Here is a 17,554-nt window from a genome sequence, read left to right as displayed (position 1 = left end):
AGTACCTGACTTAGTCCTCCCATGTGATTACTGCATTTATCATTCTCCTTTCTGATAATTGTTGGAGGTCCCAAATGAGCGACCTCATATTATTTTGAGGGGTCTGGTCTGGGGATTTTACTAGGCATCAAAACATGGTTATGTCTCAGTAAATTAGGGCGAATGAGACAGGAGATCATCTGGACCTTGACCATGAGGTGGGAATGACAAACTTGACTCCAAAACCTGCAATGAAAGGCTGTAGAGCAGTTGAACAACAGGATGAAGTGGTGCAGTGGGTAAGCATCATAGGATGGGTGTTTGGTGGTAGCAAATATAAAACAAGAAGCATCTGGGTTTTGGGTGGCCCACAAGTGCCATGCAACAGCCCCTAGGAAAGTCTTGTAGCCTGATCGATATTTTATTTGAAACTTAAATGGCTGTAACACTAAATACCATCTAATTCTAGCATTTTTGTCTTTCATGGTATGGATCCAGGTAAAAGGTTAATGGTCTGTTACTAAGTGAACTCTCTTTCTAATAAATAGTAATGCAATGTCTCCAAAGTCCATTTAATTGCTAGTCCTTCCTTCTCTTTAGTGGAGTATTTTTGTTCACGAGGAAACAGTTTTCTACTTAAATAAAGAACAGGATGTTCTTCACCATTAATCTCTTGGCTAAGGACTGCACCAAGTCCAACTTCTGACAAGTCCGTCTGTACAAAAAATGGGTGTCACGGTTGTGTCAGGTTTGACACAGTCATGCTGGGTCCAGCTGTAGAAGATCGCTGTGTTTGGCCTTGCAAACATTTTCCTGATCCTTTCATGATCCCTCTTACTTTAGGACCCAGTGGTGATCCTCACCTTGCTTGGGGATTATACCTTTAGGACCCAGCGGTGATCTTCACCTTCTGCTGCTAATTAGCATGCCCTTGTTGTATCTTTAAATACACTCAGTTTCTCCAGAGAGTGCCTGGTGATTCTTATCTATTCAGGCCTGGAATTCTAGTAGTCGGCTAGAATTTTCTTGGAGTTCCTTTGTGGATTGTTGCAGTGTTCTCTCCGGTGTCATCTTGAAGCTAAGTGTGTTTCCTTGTTTGTTTCTCTTGTGTATACTTTAGTTTGCAATGAGTTTGACTGGTGCTCACCCCTCCCTCTCCCTACCTAGGGTCTAGCTTTAGGGTCAGCTAGGGCCAGGTTTCCTGCTCGGCAATAGGTGCAGAACCTATTTAGGGTCCATAGAGGAGTCAGAGTTTCTCATTTGGGCTGTCTAGGGGTCTCCACCCCACCTTTCCCTACTTGTAGAGCACCCTTCCCTTTTCCTGTCATTATTTGCTGGGTTCTCCCTATACCCAGTGTAACATTGGGTTGTCAAAGTTAGGGCTTTGCAGAACAGACTCTTTACACAAAAATGATTTTATTTGCTTAAAAGCTAGTTCACATTCTTTTGTCCATACAGCATCCTCTTTCTTGTTCTTCTTAGTTAGGTCAGTTAGGGGAGCAGCTACCTCAGCAATGTCTGGACCAAAACTTCTGTAGTAACCAACAAGACCCAAAAAAGATCGGACTTCTTTTTTTGTGGTTGGAATATCAGCAGATTTGATGGCTTGTGATTTGGAAATTTCTGGCCTCACCTTACCATTGCCCACAATAAACCAAGGTACTTTGTTTCTTTAATTCCAAAAGCACATTTATGTAGATTAATAGTGAAACCAGCCTTCTCAATTTCATCTATTACCTTTCTTAAGTGATACAAATGGTCTTTCCATGATTTGCTGAAAATTACAAAATCGTCTAGATAAGCACACTGTACTCCGTATGATCTTTCAAGAGTAGGTCCATAGCTCTCTGAAAAGTACCTGGAGCACCATGATGACCAAATTGCATATTTTTGAACTGATAGAAACCATTAGACATCACAAAGGCAGTATTTTCCTTTCACTTCTCTTCAAGGGGAATTTGCCAATAACCCTTACACAAATCTAGGGTAGAGATATAAGCTGCTCTTCCCAATTTATCAATTAGGTCATCAATGCGAGGCATAGGGTAACTGTCTAAATGGGAGATAGCATTAATTTTACGAAAATCTATACATAATCGTATTGTTCCTTCTTTTTTCCCAACCATCATTACAGGTGAAGAGGACCAAGGACTTTTTGATGGTTCAATGACACCCAGTATCAGCATTTCTGTAACTTCATTTTCTGCTATGTTCTTTAATTTTTCTGGTATTCGATAAGGTTTTTGTCTAATTGGAGCATGATTTCCAGACGATGTTACTTTCTGCGCTGCACTTTGTTCAAGCCACCGTTTCAATAAATTAACATGATAAACCTTGATTCTTGTTTTTTTTATCTGGAGCTTCAATTTCAAAGTCTACAGGTCCAGTTTGTCTAACAACCATATAAGGCCCTTGCCACCTTGCCATCAATTTATTTTCACTGCTAGGAAGTAAGAGTAGAACCTTATGCCCTACTTGAATTGATTTATTTCTGGCATGATGATCACAAAATTTCTTTTGATAGCTTTTGGCTTTATGGACATTATCGTGAGCTCTTCTTTGTAAGACATGTTCAACCACATTTTCTGATGACCAGTTTTACTTTCCCATACTTTTTTGATAATATCCAAGAGTCCCCTGGGTTGTCTCCCATATAACAATTCAAATGGGCTAAACCCTGTGGATTCTTGTGGCACTTCACGGTAAGCAAATAACAAAAATGGCAACCATTTGTCCCAATGTTTTGGATCATTGTGTTCAAATTTTCGAAGCATACTCTTTAAGGTTTGATTATACCTTTCAGTCAACCTGTCACAGGTATGTCAGGTTTGAGAGACAGTCATTCTGGATCCGGCTTTAGAAGGTCGCTGCGCTTGGCCTTGCAGACACCTTCTTGATCCTTTCCTCATCCATCCCTCTCTAGGACCCAGCGGTGATATCCACCTTCTGCTGCTAATTAACACACTCTTGCTGGATCTTTAAATACCCTCAGTTTCTCCAGAGAATCACCGGTGATAGAGTAAATTCCTCTGTTCAGGTCTGGAGTGCTAGCAGTTGGCTAGATTCTTTTTGGAGTTCCTTTGTGGATTGTAGTCTTGATCTCTCTGGTGTCTTCTCAAAGCTAAATGTATCCCCTTGTCTGTTTCCCTTGTTTGTTTATTGTTGCAATGGAGCTGACTAGTGCTCACCCCTCCCTGTCTACCTAGACCCTAGCACTAGGGTCAGTCAGAGCTTAGGTATCCTGCTTGGCGATAGGTGCAGAACCTATTTAGGGATGATAGGGGAGTCAGGGTGTTAGATCTGTTTAGGGGTCTCCACTCCTCCTTTCCCTAGTTGCTGGGTTTCCCCCCTTTTCTCGTCATCGTATGCTGGATCCTTCCCATGCCTAGCATGACACAACCCATCTGTTTGTGGATGATAGGGAGTAGTTTTGAGGAGAAAGGACATTCCAGCTTCCATAAAGTACAAAAATATTTATTGATTAAAAAGAGGATTCCATATAGGATAGCAATGTGTTTCAAACGTGTTGCTATCCTACATGTAATCCTCTTTTTAATCAATAAATATTTTTGCACTTTATGGAAGCTGGAAAGTCCTTTAGCCTTTTACTGTTGCAAGTGGTCCCTTGTGTTCCGTGCCTCTGGATGCCTAGGAGTGTGGGTGACCTGGTCTTTTTTCTATTTATAGTAGTTTTCAGGGGCTGAATACCTAGAAGTTGATAAACTTCTTATATGAAAGAGGAGGTAAAGTTAGTACCTTGATCAGTCAGGGTATGCTTAGGTCATCCAACCCTGCTGAACTCATTCAAAATTTCTTCTGCAACCCTTTTAGCAGTAACTGTTCACATTGGAATGTCCTCGGGCTACTTTATGCCATAGTCTACAATGGTAAGAATAAAACGGTGACGTTTAGAACTTTTCTCTAATGGGCCAATAATATCCATGCCAACAGTATTAATTGGATCATCAATTACTGGCAATGGTATAAGTTCTGCTTTCAGAGGGACAAAAGCAGTGTACTGGCATACTGGGCAACTACGACAATATTTGGTTATTACATTATAAACTCCAGGCCAGTAGAACCGATACAGCACTCTTGGTAAAGTTTTTTTATAACCCAAATGACCCGCAAATGGAACATCCTGTGCTAATTTCAAGATTTCTGATCTAAACCTTTTTGGCACAACCAACTGTTGTACTTGTTCCCCTGTCTTTGGATGAGTACACACTCTAAACAAGATCTTGTTATCAACTATGCAAAAGGATGCAGCAGGTTGTCTACTTTTTTTTCACACCAATTCACATTTCTTTAAACCTTGCACATATAATGGTTATTGTGCACAACAACGGGAAGAGGGGGGAGGTAGCCCAAACAGTAGGGAAAGGGGGAGTGGAGACCCCTAGGGAGATGTGCCAGCACCCTGTCTCCCCTAATGTCCCTAAATAGGTTCCGCACCTATCGCCGAGCAGGAAACCTAAGCCTTGACTGCCCCTAGCAATAGGCTCTAGGTAGGGAGGGAAGGGGTGAGCACTAGTCAGCCCCCACTGCAACTAAAGACAAACAGGGAAACAGACAAGGGAATACACTTAGCTTGAGAAAACACCAGAGAGATCATACCAGCTATCCTCCAAAGGAACTCCAAGAAGACACTAGCCAACTGCTGGTACTTCAGACCTGGACAGAGGAAGTTAAAGCTATCAACAGCTACTCTCTGAAAACACTGAGGGTATTTAAACATCCAGCAAGGGTGTGTCAATTAGCAGCAGAAGGTGGAGGTCACTGCTGGGTCCTAGAGGAAGAAGGATATCACTACACTACAGAGATGAAAAGATCAAGAAGGCGACTGCAAAGCCAAGCGCAGTGACCTTCAATAGCCGGATCCAGAAAGACTGCCTGTCACACTTGATACACCCATGACAGATATACATCAATATCCTGTTTCTGTTTATCTGCAATATCAGTGTCCCACAGTCCAACATTCGTATAATTGCCATCCTTGGAAGCCTTTTCCTGAAGAAATCCTGCTGTACTGGAATGCTCTGATGCTTAGGTGCTGGCTTCACAATGTCCTCATGAAATGGGAAAATTTCCTCCAAAGATTCAGATTTCTCTTGTGTCTTTGCTTGAGCTGTAGTAGTAACAGCAGACAAATGAGCTCCTCCAAATATCAAGTCCTTGAATCCTTGAGTAGTTCTACCAAAGATCACTGGTACTTGCAGTTCAGGAACAACAAATGCGGGTGACGTGCCCCCTGGGCCGTGGGGTACTCGGTCCCGAGCCAGTCGTTGCTAGGGGAGATGTCACAGTTGCGGTGACTCGGTCCGTGACCCAGGGCGGTCAATCAAAAGGGGAATATTTACAGGGGATTTATAGTTCTTATATACAGTTCGTGACGCCACCTGTGGTATGCGGCTAAAGGGAGCCGCCGCTGCGGAGTAGATCCTGTGGAGCTGTTGTTAATGCAGCAGAGTTGGTACAGCTCTCCACAGGTAGAGCTTAGCTCCAGGGCTGTGCTGAGTTGTTATGGAGGTTGCGGTGTAGTGCAGGGGTGATGGCGCAGCAGTAATTAACGGAGAAAGTGGGGTGCAGTCTTCAGAGTTTACTCACAGTTGTTGCAATCCAAGTTACAGGTACTGGTGTAACTTCCCACGTCGTCCTGTGCTTACTCAAGGAGGGGTTCAGCAATCCCTCAGGTAATTCAAGAGCACTTAATGGGAACCCCTTCTGTGTGCCTTTCTCGGTCGTCTTCCTGCGCTGGCTCTCACCCTCCTGCCCTGAGCCTCACAATCAGTGTCCCAATCCTGTAGCCTCGGGTCTTGTCGGGTGACCTGCAGTCCCCTGGACCCTCTGTGGACACCTTTTCGGCGATGTAATTGTGGCTGTGGCAACTGCACCCTAAAAGTACAGAAGCCTCCGGTTTCTAGCTGAGCCTTGTAGTTCTCCACTAGTTTAGGGGCCGGTCCCCTCTGCGGCTTGATCCTTCCACGTCCTGGTAGATTCGGGCGTATGGGTGGCCTCCAGCACTGCCCGTACCCCTAGGATCCCCTCGTTCCTCCTGGAGCCTTCTCTCCTGCTCCTCTCTCCTTCCTCCTCTCCTTCTCAGTCTTGGGCCTCTCTGCTAGGCCCTCCTCCTGAGCAGAGCTCCTGCAGAGTTCCTGCTCCCTCTACTTCTCCTTCTCTGACTGACCTGACTTTCAAAGATGGTTCCCTCTTTTATATCACTTCCTTTCCTGTGCTCCCCTGAACTACATCCTCCACCCACACCCACTACATAGTTCCACCCTTCAGCTAGGGACCAGGGACTGTGCTCTCCCTCAGGAGCAATCTCGCCCTGCCCCCACTGAAGTGGAATGTGTTGAATGCAGGTGTTAAGGTCCCGGGCATCACTCTATCCTTACCTGAGAGTGAGATACCACACCTCTGGGTGAGAAGCAGTACCTCTGTGGCAACTGAACCCGCAGGGCCGCCACACGGACATGGTAAAACATTTTTCGTCCAACTGCAGTTTAATATTTGAAGAGGAGTAATTTTTTGTATCTCCATGAACACAAGTTATAGATATGTTCATCTTATAGATTACCAAATTTTCCTTTACAGGCTAAGTTTACTGCCTGAATCCAGCAAAGCTTCCACAAAACGTCCATTAACTAGAACTGGTCTGATGGAGTCACTGCATGAATAGAACGATGCAGATGTTTGACCTTCTTCGATTTTTCTTGGACAAAATTTAGCAACATGTCCTTTCTCCTGACAGATGTAACACGTTTTGTCACTTTTGGCTGTTTTCAATGGGGTTCTGGTGTCTGGACTTCTAGCCCCAAAGAACATTCTGGATGGTCTGGATATTCTGATTGAATCTTTTTGCCAGCAGAAAGTCCTCTGCTAAAGAAATAGCTTTGTCAGCATTTTTGGGCCTATGCTTTTTAACCCAGACATTAACATCTGCTGGAAGAATCTGTAGAAACTATTCAAGTAAGGTAGCTTCACTGATTTCTTCAATGGATTTAGTGTCTGGTTTCATCCATGTCATATATAAGTCTTGCAGGCAAGTAAAGACCTATCTGGGATTATCGGTGGAGCAATATTTGAGATCCCTGAACCTTTGTCTGTACGATTCTTCACTTATGTCATATCACTTTAAGATCAATTCTTTAACCAAATCATAGTTATTTGCATCCTGTATATTCATGTGGCTATATGCTAGCTGGGCTTGTTCAGTGAGATATGGCACCAGTCTCACTACCCACTGCTCCTTCGGCCACTGACAGGTACTTGCGATCCTCTCAAATGTCGTTAATTATGCTTCAACATCATCTTGTGCAATAAGTCTTCTCATGCGAGGGTCTTTCCATCACAACTCTTCATTGTGTCTCCTGGCTTCTTCTACTTGTCTTTGGTCAGCTTGAATCTGCTGCACAGCCAGCCATTTCATAAGATCTGCCATGCTCTCAGATGGCTCAGCAGTAGTGATGAGTGAGCATGCTCGCAAGTACTCGGTACTCGCCCGAGCATCTCTGTATTCAAGATGCTCAGCGGTCGCCGAGTACTTGCGAGATGCTCGGGAGGATGCTCGGGTCCCCTCCCTGCAAGTTTGGCATCTCTTTACAAAGCCAATGAACATGCAGGGATTGCCAGCCAGTCACTGTAATGCCGCAGCCATGTTGGTTGTGGGCATTACATTGATTGGCTGGCCGCACAGCGTCATCAGATCTATATCAGACCTGGTGCCGCCATGCTCTTCACAGTCACTCGGGAATCAGACACAGTAGGGAGAGCTGCTGCTGAGATAGGGAGAGATTTGCTTGTCTATTAGGTAGTGTAGGTAGAACAGGAGTATATTACACATATCCATCTCAACAAACAGTCCTTCTGAGGACTAATACATCTGCAGAGATATCAGGCAGGCAGTGTATATAGGCAGACAGGGTATATAGCAGACTGCAGTGCATGTAGCACAAGAGGCTTCATTCCAATTCTGCCTGCTGCTGCTGTTAGATATTTATATACAAAGGCCCAGGTCTCAGGGGCCAGGAATACTTTTTTTGGATCCTAATTCTCATTATTTGCTTAAAAAGCAATCCAGAGAACACAGTTTTTCTGCGCCATTTGCTCTTTCCATATTACAGCGCTCAAAATCCAGCTATTTAAAACTGTGGTTAGTCCGTCACACGGATCACATATACGTTTTCAGAAAATACTGCCATTTCTGGCCTCCATTAAAAAAAATTTCAGTGTGTCAGCGAAGTTTTTGACACCGGATTACTGTTCGAAATAGTTACCTACAGGCCAGGTATTTAAAACTGTGGTTTCTCGGTCACACGGATCACATATACATTTTCAGAAAATACTGCCATTTCTGCCTTCCATTAAAAATTTGTTTCAGTGTGTCAGAGAAGTTTTTGACACAGGTTTGCTGTTCAAAATAGTTACCTACAGGCCAGGTTTTTAAAACTGTGGTTTGTCCGTCACACGGATCACATGCAACTTCGCTCCAAATTCAGCCATTTGTAGTGAGCGTGGAAGATATTGTCCTCCATTTAAAATGGGCAAGGCACGTGGCAAGGGTCGGGGAACTGGACGTGATGGTGCATGCAGAGGCCAAGGCCGAGGCCGTGGGCAAGCTGAAATTGTGCCACAACAAATAACCACAGCTTCTTGCCCGACCTTCCTGTCCCAATTCCAAGCGGACCACAGCACACCACTATTAAACCCAGAGCAGTGTCAAAAGGTTGTTGGTTGGATAGCAGATAATGCTTCCAGTCACTTTTCCACCACCACCACCACCCTGTCTTCCACACGGTCAAGTCTCAGCAGCCGTGAGTCTGGACCACATATTCCTCCTACCATGCCGAGTGCCCAGAGACAACTGATCCCACACTTGGAAACTCCAAAGAGCTGTTCACTTTTCCATTTATAGATTCGGGCCTCTTGACCGGTCCACTTGAAGCGGGGCAAGAGGAGATTGCATGTAGCGATGCCCAAATATTTGAGCAGCCACGGTCACATGAAAGCGACGGTGGGAAAGTGTCACAAGAGGTGGACGATAATGAGACACAATTGCCAGAAAGTCAGGACGAGGACCAGGGTGCGGAAGTGGAAGACAAGGTGGTGGATGATATAGTAACTGACCCAACCTGGCAGGAGGACATGCAGAGAGAGGACAGTGGCACACAGGGGGAGGGAGGCACAGCACCCCAACAGGCAGGAAGAAGCAGTGTGGTGGCCGCAGACAGAAGGCAGGAAACCGTACCCCGTAACACCAACATGAAGGAAGTTGCCAGTACAATTGTTAGGTCTTCCCAAGTCTGGTTGTTTTTTAAAGACTCTGCCGATAACCCCAAAAAGGCCATTTGCACCACCTGCCAGGCCAGCATTAGCAGGGGTGGCAAAACTACCAGCCTGACCACCACCAGCATGATCAGGCGCATGACAGCAAAGCACTCGACTTTTTGAGCCGAACCCCAGGGTCCAGCAACAGTGTCTGCGGGTGGCACCACTTCTTCTTCCGCTGTTCTGCATGCAAGCCAATCCCCTGTCCATGGTGCATGAGAAGATGCCTCCTGCCCTGCACCTGTCATTGCGCATTCTCAAGTAGCAGCTTCACGAAGCACGTCCATGTCCTTGTCCCAGTGCACGATTCAATTGTCCATACTCCAGTCCTTGGAACGCCAGCGTAAATATGCAGCCCACACCCCACAGGCCACACTACTTAATTCACACATTTCACGACTGCTTGCGCTCGAAATGTTGCCTTTTAGGCTCGTGGAGACGGAAGCATTCCGCAAACCTGATGGCAGCGGCCGTCCCTCAGTACTCGGTCCCCAGCCGCCACTATTTCTCCTGGTGTGCTGTCCCCGCATTACACAAGCACGTGTTCCAAAACATTAGCCGTGCCCTCAACAACGCAGTTACCGGGAAAGTCCACCTAACCATGGACAAGTGCTTGTGGGCAGGGACGATACATCTCGCTGATGGCACACTGGATTAACATAGTGGAAACCGGGACCCAGTCGGACCTTGGGATGGAACATGTCCTCCCGACGCCAAGGATTGCGGACCCTAGGTCAATCAGGGTTGCCCCCACGGTCTGCAGCTCCTGAATCTCATCCTTCTCAGCTTCCTTCTCCTCTTCAGCCTCCATCTCCATAATGACCACATCAGTCACAAGCTGGAAGCACTGCAGCACTGCCTCGGCCAAGCGGCAACAGGCTGTGCTGAAGCTAATATGTTTAGGTGACAAACCGTACAATGCTGTAAAGTTGTGGACAGCTCTGAAAGAGCAGGCAGATTTGTGGCTCACACCGCTGAACCTACAGCAAGGCATGGTCGTGTGTGACAATGGCCGGAACCTGGTGGCGGCTCTGAGGCGAGCTCACACATGTACCATGTCTGGCCCATGTGCTTAACCTCGTGGATCCACAGTTTCTAAAATCCTACCCGGAGCTTCTGGATCTGCTTGTTAAAGTACGCCGCCAGTGTGCCCATTTTAGGAAGTCACCTACAGCTCCCGCCGCCCTTGCCGTGTTTCAGGAGCATTTGCAGCTTTCGGCTTACAGACTGGTGTGTGATTTTCCCACACATCGGAACTCTACACTGCAGATGTTGGGAAGGATTTGTGAGCAGAAGAGGGCAGTTGTTGAGTACCAGCATCAACAAGGCTGTCAGTATTCAGTTCAGACTCCACACATAAGTCCTCAAGAGTTAACATGGATGTCAGACATACAGTACAGACCAAAAGTTTGGACATACCTTCTCATTTAAAGATTTTTTTGTCTTTTCATGACTTTGAAAATTGTACATTCACACTGAAGGCATCAAAACTATGAATTAACACATGTGGAATTATATACTTAACAAAAAAGTGTGAAACAACTGAAAATATGTCTTATATTCTAGGTTCTTCAAAGTAGCCACCTTTTGCTTTGATGACTGCTTTGCACACTCTTGACATTCTCTTGATGAGCTTCAAGAGGTAGTCACCGGAAATGGTTTTCACTTCACAGGTGTGCCCTGTCAGGTTTAATAAGTGGGATTTCTTGCCTTATAAATGGGGTTGGGACCATCAGTTGTGTTGTGCAGAAGTCTGGTGGATACACAGCTGATAGTCCTACTGAATAGACTGTTAGAATTTGTATTATGGCAAGAAAAAAGCAGCTAAGTAAAGAAAAATGAGTGGCCATCATTACTTTAAGAAATAATAGTTAGTCAGTCCGAAAAATTGGGCAAACTTTGAATGTGTCCCCAAGTGCAGTTGCAAAAACCATCAAGCGCTACAAAGAAACTGTCTCACATGAGGACCGCCCCAGGAAAGGAAGACCAAGAGTCACGTCTGCTTCTGAGGATAAGTTTATCCGAGTCACCAGCCTCAGAAATCGCAGGTTAATAGCAGCTCAGATTAGAGACCAGGTCAATGCCACACAGAGTTCTAGCAGCAGAAACATCTCTTCAACAACTGTTAAGAGGAGACTTTGTGCAGCAGGCCTTCATGGTAAAATAGCTGCTAGGAAACCACTGCTAAGGACAGGCAACAAGCAGAAGGGACTTGTTTGCGCTAAAGAACACAAGGAATGGACATTAGACAAGTGGAAATCTGTGCTTTGGTCTGATGAGTCCAAATTTGAGATCTTTGGTTCCAACCACCGTGTCTTTGTGCGACGCAGAAAAGGTGAACGGATGGATTCTACATGCCTGGTTCCCACCATGAAGCATGGAGGAGGAGGTGTGATGGTGTGGGGGTGCTTTGCCGATGACACTGTTGGGGAGTTATTCAAAATTGAAGGCATACTGAACCAGCATGGCTACCACAGCATCTTGCAGCGGCATGCTATTTCATTCGGTTTGCGTTTAGTTGGACCATCATTTATTTTTCAACAGGACAATGACGCCAAACACACCTCCAGGCTGTGTAAGGGCTATTTGACCAAGAAGGAGCGTGATGGGGTGCTCCGCCAGATGACCTGGCCTCCACAGTCACCAGACCTGAACCCAATCGAGATGGTTTGGGGTGAGCTGGACCGCAGAGTGAAGGCAAAATGGCCAACAAGTGCTAAGCATCTCTGGGAACTCCTTCAAGATTGTTGGAAGACCATTTCCGGTGACTACCTCTTGAAGCTCATCAAGAGTGTGCAAAGCAGTCATCAAAGCAAAAGGTGGCTACTTTGAAGAACCTAGAATATAAGACATATTTTCAGTTGTTTCACACTTTTTTGTTAAGTATATAATTCCACATGTGTTAATTCATAGTTTTGATGCCTTCAGTGTGAATGTACAATTTTCATAGTCATGAAAATACAGAAAAATCTTTAAATGAGAAGGTGTGTCCAAACTTTTGGTCTGTACTGTATGTACCATCCTCCAAAACTTTGAGGACTCCACCAAGAAGGTGAGCGGTGATGACACCAAAAATAGCATCACCACCCCTTCTCTGTCTTCTGAAATGCTCTCTGTTCACAATCAAAGAGGCTGCATTGCAGGTGGAGCACGATGAGATGGAGCAAGGTACCAAACAGGCACAGCCCAGCCTCATCTCATCCCAACGTGGATTGGGTGACAATGAGGAAGAGGAGGAGGAGGAAGAACAGGAGCTAGTTTCATGCACTATAGACGGCACTACCTACACAACGGTCATACCGTCTGTTCAGCGTGGATGGCCTGAGGACAGAGAGGAGGAGGAGGAGAGCATGGTCAGTCATCCTCTTGGTGAGGACACGGAAGTCTTGCCTGTTAGCAGTCTGGCACGCATGGCTGAATTTATGTTATACTGCCTCTCCCATGACCCTTGCGTTCTCAAAATTTTGGGTGACAGTCATTACTGTTTGGTGACACTTCTAGACCCACGCTACAAGGAAAACTTTATATCTCTTATTCCCGAGGCGGACAGGTCTACAAAAATGGGGATGTACCAGAAGGCCCTTGTTGAGGAACTATTAAAAAATTTCCCATCTGAAAACGCTGGCGGCAGAGGTCACAGTTTGTTGGACAACCAAGGACTACAGGCGAGAGAGACACAACTCCAATCCAGCAGAGCAGGGGAACAAAGTTCTGGGAGAATTTTCTCAGCCCCTCTTATCGCACAGGCCCTGAGGTGCGGGGTACTCTCACAAGGAGTGCAAAGTTTGGGAAGATGCTGAGGGAGAACCTTGCCGAACGTACCAATGTCCTCCGTGATTCCTCTGTGCCTGGCCTGCCCTACCGCTAGAGTTTTATCAGAGCAGGTTTTTAGTGCCACTGGTGGAATTATAACTGATAAGCGCATCCTCCTGTCAACTGAAAATGCTGACAAGCTTACTCTTATAAAAATGAACAAGTGCTGGATTGGGCCAGACTTCTCAACAACACCGAATGATAGCAGTATAACATAAACTCAAATCCAGTGTCTTTTTTTGGGAGGTGTATTCCCATGCACCTTTTCACACCCACACTTGGTTATATGCTGCTTGATTTTGGCTATTTGCTCTTGTCCTCCTCCTTCTCCTCATCCTCATACTCCACCACCATATCACCAGGGTGACTGTGGTCCGTGATGCAACACCCACATATTTTTTTTAAAGGGTGTTTATGATGCCCATAAAATTTTTTTTTTTAATACAGTATGTTTATGTATACCCCCCAGGGGTAAATGTTTGTCAGAGTTGTAAGGCGGCGGTGTTCACACCATGCAATAACTGAGGCAGTGACCCAAGCTAGTCAAACATAAACAGTTTTATTCAGCAACTCACAGGTGAACAGAAAAGTCCTCCGGTTCGCAGCTAGGTTAACATGAGTCCTTAAACAACGGTTGCCATGGGCAACGGCCGCGCCTGGCTGCTCAGAGCCTGACGGGTGCAGAGCCTTCCCAGGCATGGGTTCAGCTACACACAGGCCCGCCAAGCTTTCCTGCTATGCTCCTAGTAGGTCCCAACACTGAGCACTCCTAATCTTTAGTGCAGGGTTTTTAAAAGACCTGTGGCAAGAGCGACTGGAAAACCCGGGTTGGAGGGAGGAGGCCGCCCCACTACCTTCCTGTAGCCTCCCCCAAGAAATGAAGGCCTTGCCGGGTTTTACTAATCTGCCTTAGCCAGATAGCCTGACCAGGTCAATGCTCACCTTCTTTCCTGCATTGCAGTTGCAGGTGAACTTGTGACTGCAATGTACTCCAATGGATTTAAAAGGTCTCTGTACATATTCTGGGGGATATATAACGTCCCTCGTACACGATCCCGGTCACTGCCTCACAGCCCATACACTTAGTGCATGGGCATTACAAGTATAGGAGACCCGCTCTTTTCTAATGGGAACATTTTTTTATGAGCCCCTCCTCCACGTCTCTTCCAAGGGGCATTGGAGTGCCTCTAAATTTTTGGCAGCCCTTGCGTTCACTGCATAGGCCAACACTATGGGAGACCCAATTTCTAATAATGGGAACATATTTTCATGAGGCCCTCTACGTCTCTTCCAAGGGGCATTGGAGTGCCTCCCAATTTTTGGCAGCCCTTACATTCACTGCATAGGCCAACACTATGGGAGATCCACTTCCTAATAATGGGAACATTTTTTCATGAAGCCCTCTATGTCTCATCCAAGGGGCATTGGAGTGCCTCCAAATTTTTGGCAGCCCTTACATTCACTGCATAGGCCAACACTATGTGAGACCAACTTATTAATAATGGTAACATTTTTTCATGAGGCCATCTACGTCTCTTCCAAGGGGCATTGGAGTGCCTCCCAATTTTTGGCAGCCCTTGCATTCACTACATAGGCCAACACTATGGGAGACCCAATTTCTAATAATGGGAACATTTTTTCATGAGGCCCTCTACGTGTCTTCCAAGGGGCATTGGAGTGCCTCCCAATTTTTGGCAGCCCTTACATTCACTGCATAGGCCAACACTATGGGAGACCCACTTCCTAATGATGGGAACATTTTTTCATGAGGCCCTATACGTCTCTTCCAAGGGGCATTGGAGTGCCTCCAAATTTTTGTCAACCCTTGCATTCACTGCATAGGCAAACACAAGGGAAGACCCACTTCCTAATAATGGGAACATTGTTTTCAGGAGGCCCTCTGACCTCCACGTCTCTTCCAAGGGGCATTGGAGTGCCTCCAAATTTTTGTCAACCCTTGCATTCACTGCATAGGCAAACACAATGCGAGGACCACTTCCTAATAATGAGAACATTGTTTTCAGGAGGCCCACTGACCTCCACGTCTCTTCCAAGGGGCATTGGAGTGCCTCCAAATGTTTGGCAACTGTTGATTTCACTGCATAGGCCAACACTATGGGAGACTCACTTCCTAATAATGGGAACATTTTTTCATGAGGCCCTCTATATCTTTTCCAAGGTGCATTGGAGTGCCTCCCAATTTTTGGCAGCCTTTGCATTCTCTGCATAGGCCAACACTATGGGAGACCCACTTCCTAATAATGGGAACATTTTTTTATGAGGCCCTCTACGTCTCTTCCAAGGGGCATTAGAGTGGCTGCCAATTTTTGGCAACCCTTGCATTCACTGCATAGGCAAACACAATGGGAGACCCACTTCCTAATAATGGGAGCATTGTTTTCAGGAGGCCCTCTGACCTTCACGTCTCTTTCATGGGGCATTGGAGTGCCTCCAAATATTTGGCAACCTTTGCTTTCAGTGCATAGGCAAACACAATGGGAGACCCACTTCCTAATAATTGGAACATTGTTTTCAGGAGGCCCTCTGACCTCCACGTCTCTTCCAAGGGGCATTGGAGTGCCTCCAAATTTTTGGCAACCCTTGAATTCATTGCATAGGCAAAAACATAGGAAGACCCACTTCCTAATAATGGGAACATTTTTTTTTCAGACGGCCCTCCTCTAAGTCTATTCAAAGGGGTATTGGGGTGCGTCCAAAGTTTGGGCAGCCCTGCCACTCACTGCATACGCAGTAACAGTATAGGAGACCCACTCTTTAGTAATGGGAACAGCAAAGCATAGCCGGCTGATGGCTCTCTAAGAATAGCAAAGGCCGCCTGATGGCCCTATAAAATAGGCTTTGTGACTTTCAGAGTCCCTCCTTCATAAATGAAACAGGATGTGTCTGATGATATCTCACACACCACATGGCCAGATAAGGTTGTAAAATGTTAAAATGACATTTCCCGGTGAATGCATTTGTCCCGGTTGAAAGCAATACAAAAGTGCAAAAAAGCATCAAAAACGCTACATATGAACATAGCCCAAGGTGTGGAGGAGTATTTTTGTTTTTCGTTATTTATTTTGCCTTATATACAAGTCATTACCCTGGAAAGGATGTTCCTTAACATATTTCCCAGGAAAATCCATTTTGGTTTCGTTTTTGTATGTTTTATTGAGAGTCCGTAAAAGTGGCGTAATACCTCTGACAACGTTGCTGACAGCAGTGATCTGGGAGTCAGAAATGCTTCCAGGGGTCTTCCCCATGCTTTTCCATTGTCATTTGAGCACTATTCCCATCAATTTAGGCAATTTTTAGGCCCTCTGCAGACTGCCGGGGGGAGCCGCCTGAAAAATGCTCGAGTTTCCCATAGACTTACATTGGACTCGTTGCTCGGGTCGAACACCCGAGTATTCCAATGTGCTCAACCCGAGCAATGAGTACCCGAGCATTTTAGTGCTTGCCCATCACTACTCAGCAGCACTTGGATCTTCTGCAGCACCAACAACTCTGTCATCATCTCCTTGTGCTGTTTCTTTAACTTTAGGTCTGGCACCTTGACTTTCCATACCTTTGAGCTTTTTTGCAGCAGTTCCAGTTTCTTTTGTTTTAATACACTAGGAACAGGTTTTGTACATGACTCCTTATATTTGCTTTACATGCGAGAACTTGGAGCAATACTTAAAAAAAATTATCTCACTTCTGACACCATATGTGAAGCACGGGATTTTCAAAGATGACAATTAGTGATGAGTGAGCATGTTTTGTTAACCCTTTCGCCGAGTATACTCGGGCGAGCACCGAGTACTTATAGCTGCTCGGTGTTATGTTTGAATCACTCCCGTGTGCATGATTTGCGACTATTTGACAGCTTTAATACATGTGAGGAATGTCTGCTTCTTACACATTCCTCACATGTATTAAAGCTATCAAACCGTCGCAAATCTTGCACACGGGAGTGATTCAAACATAACACCGAGCAGCTGTAACTACTCGGTGCTCGTCTGAGCATACTCGGCGAAAGGGTTAACAAAACATACTCGCTCATCACTAATGACAATCTTTGATAGATGCAAAAATTCCAAAGCAGCTTATTTTAAGTCGTCCTTTTCTTCAACAAAAGAAAGTAACATTAAGTAAAAATCCACATTTTGTTCAACATAAGCCTTTGACATCAGGCTTCTACAGCTCCATCTACCATGATCCCAAAACAAGACCTCACCGCTATCCACACTGATTACTGTTAATTGTGATCTATGTGCACACGGTGTGTTTTTGGAGCATTTTTGGGCCAAAAACGCATTGCAAACCTTATCCCATGATTTCCCATGACATTTTGCAAGATATGTGGTGACACGGTGGTTAGCACTGTAGCCTTGGACTGCTGGGGTCCTGGTTTTGAATCCCACCAAGGACAACATCTGCAAGGAGT

At 45.6% G+C, this 17,554-nt stretch overlaps 1 protein-coding gene across 2 annotated transcripts in view; it reads left to right on the top strand.

Annotated features, from left to right (window-relative positions):
- LOC141172005 (sialic acid-binding Ig-like lectin 13) overlaps window positions 1-17,554 on the top strand; it is a 157,054-nt gene that overhangs the window by 54,338 nt on the left and 85,162 nt on the right. The gene's annotated exons all lie outside the window — the stretch shown is intronic.

Source organism: Phyllobates terribilis, unplaced genomic scaffold (genome assembly GCF_046119375.1).
Source record: "Phyllobates terribilis strain yellow unplaced genomic scaffold, ASM4611937v1 Scaffold_12__6_contigs__length_324123572, whole genome shotgun sequence".
NCBI lineage: Eukaryota > Metazoa > Chordata > Amphibia > Anura > Dendrobatidae > Phyllobates > Phyllobates terribilis.
The sequence above is the reverse complement of the archived record's forward strand: the minus strand, read 5'-3'. Positions and strand labels throughout refer to the sequence as shown.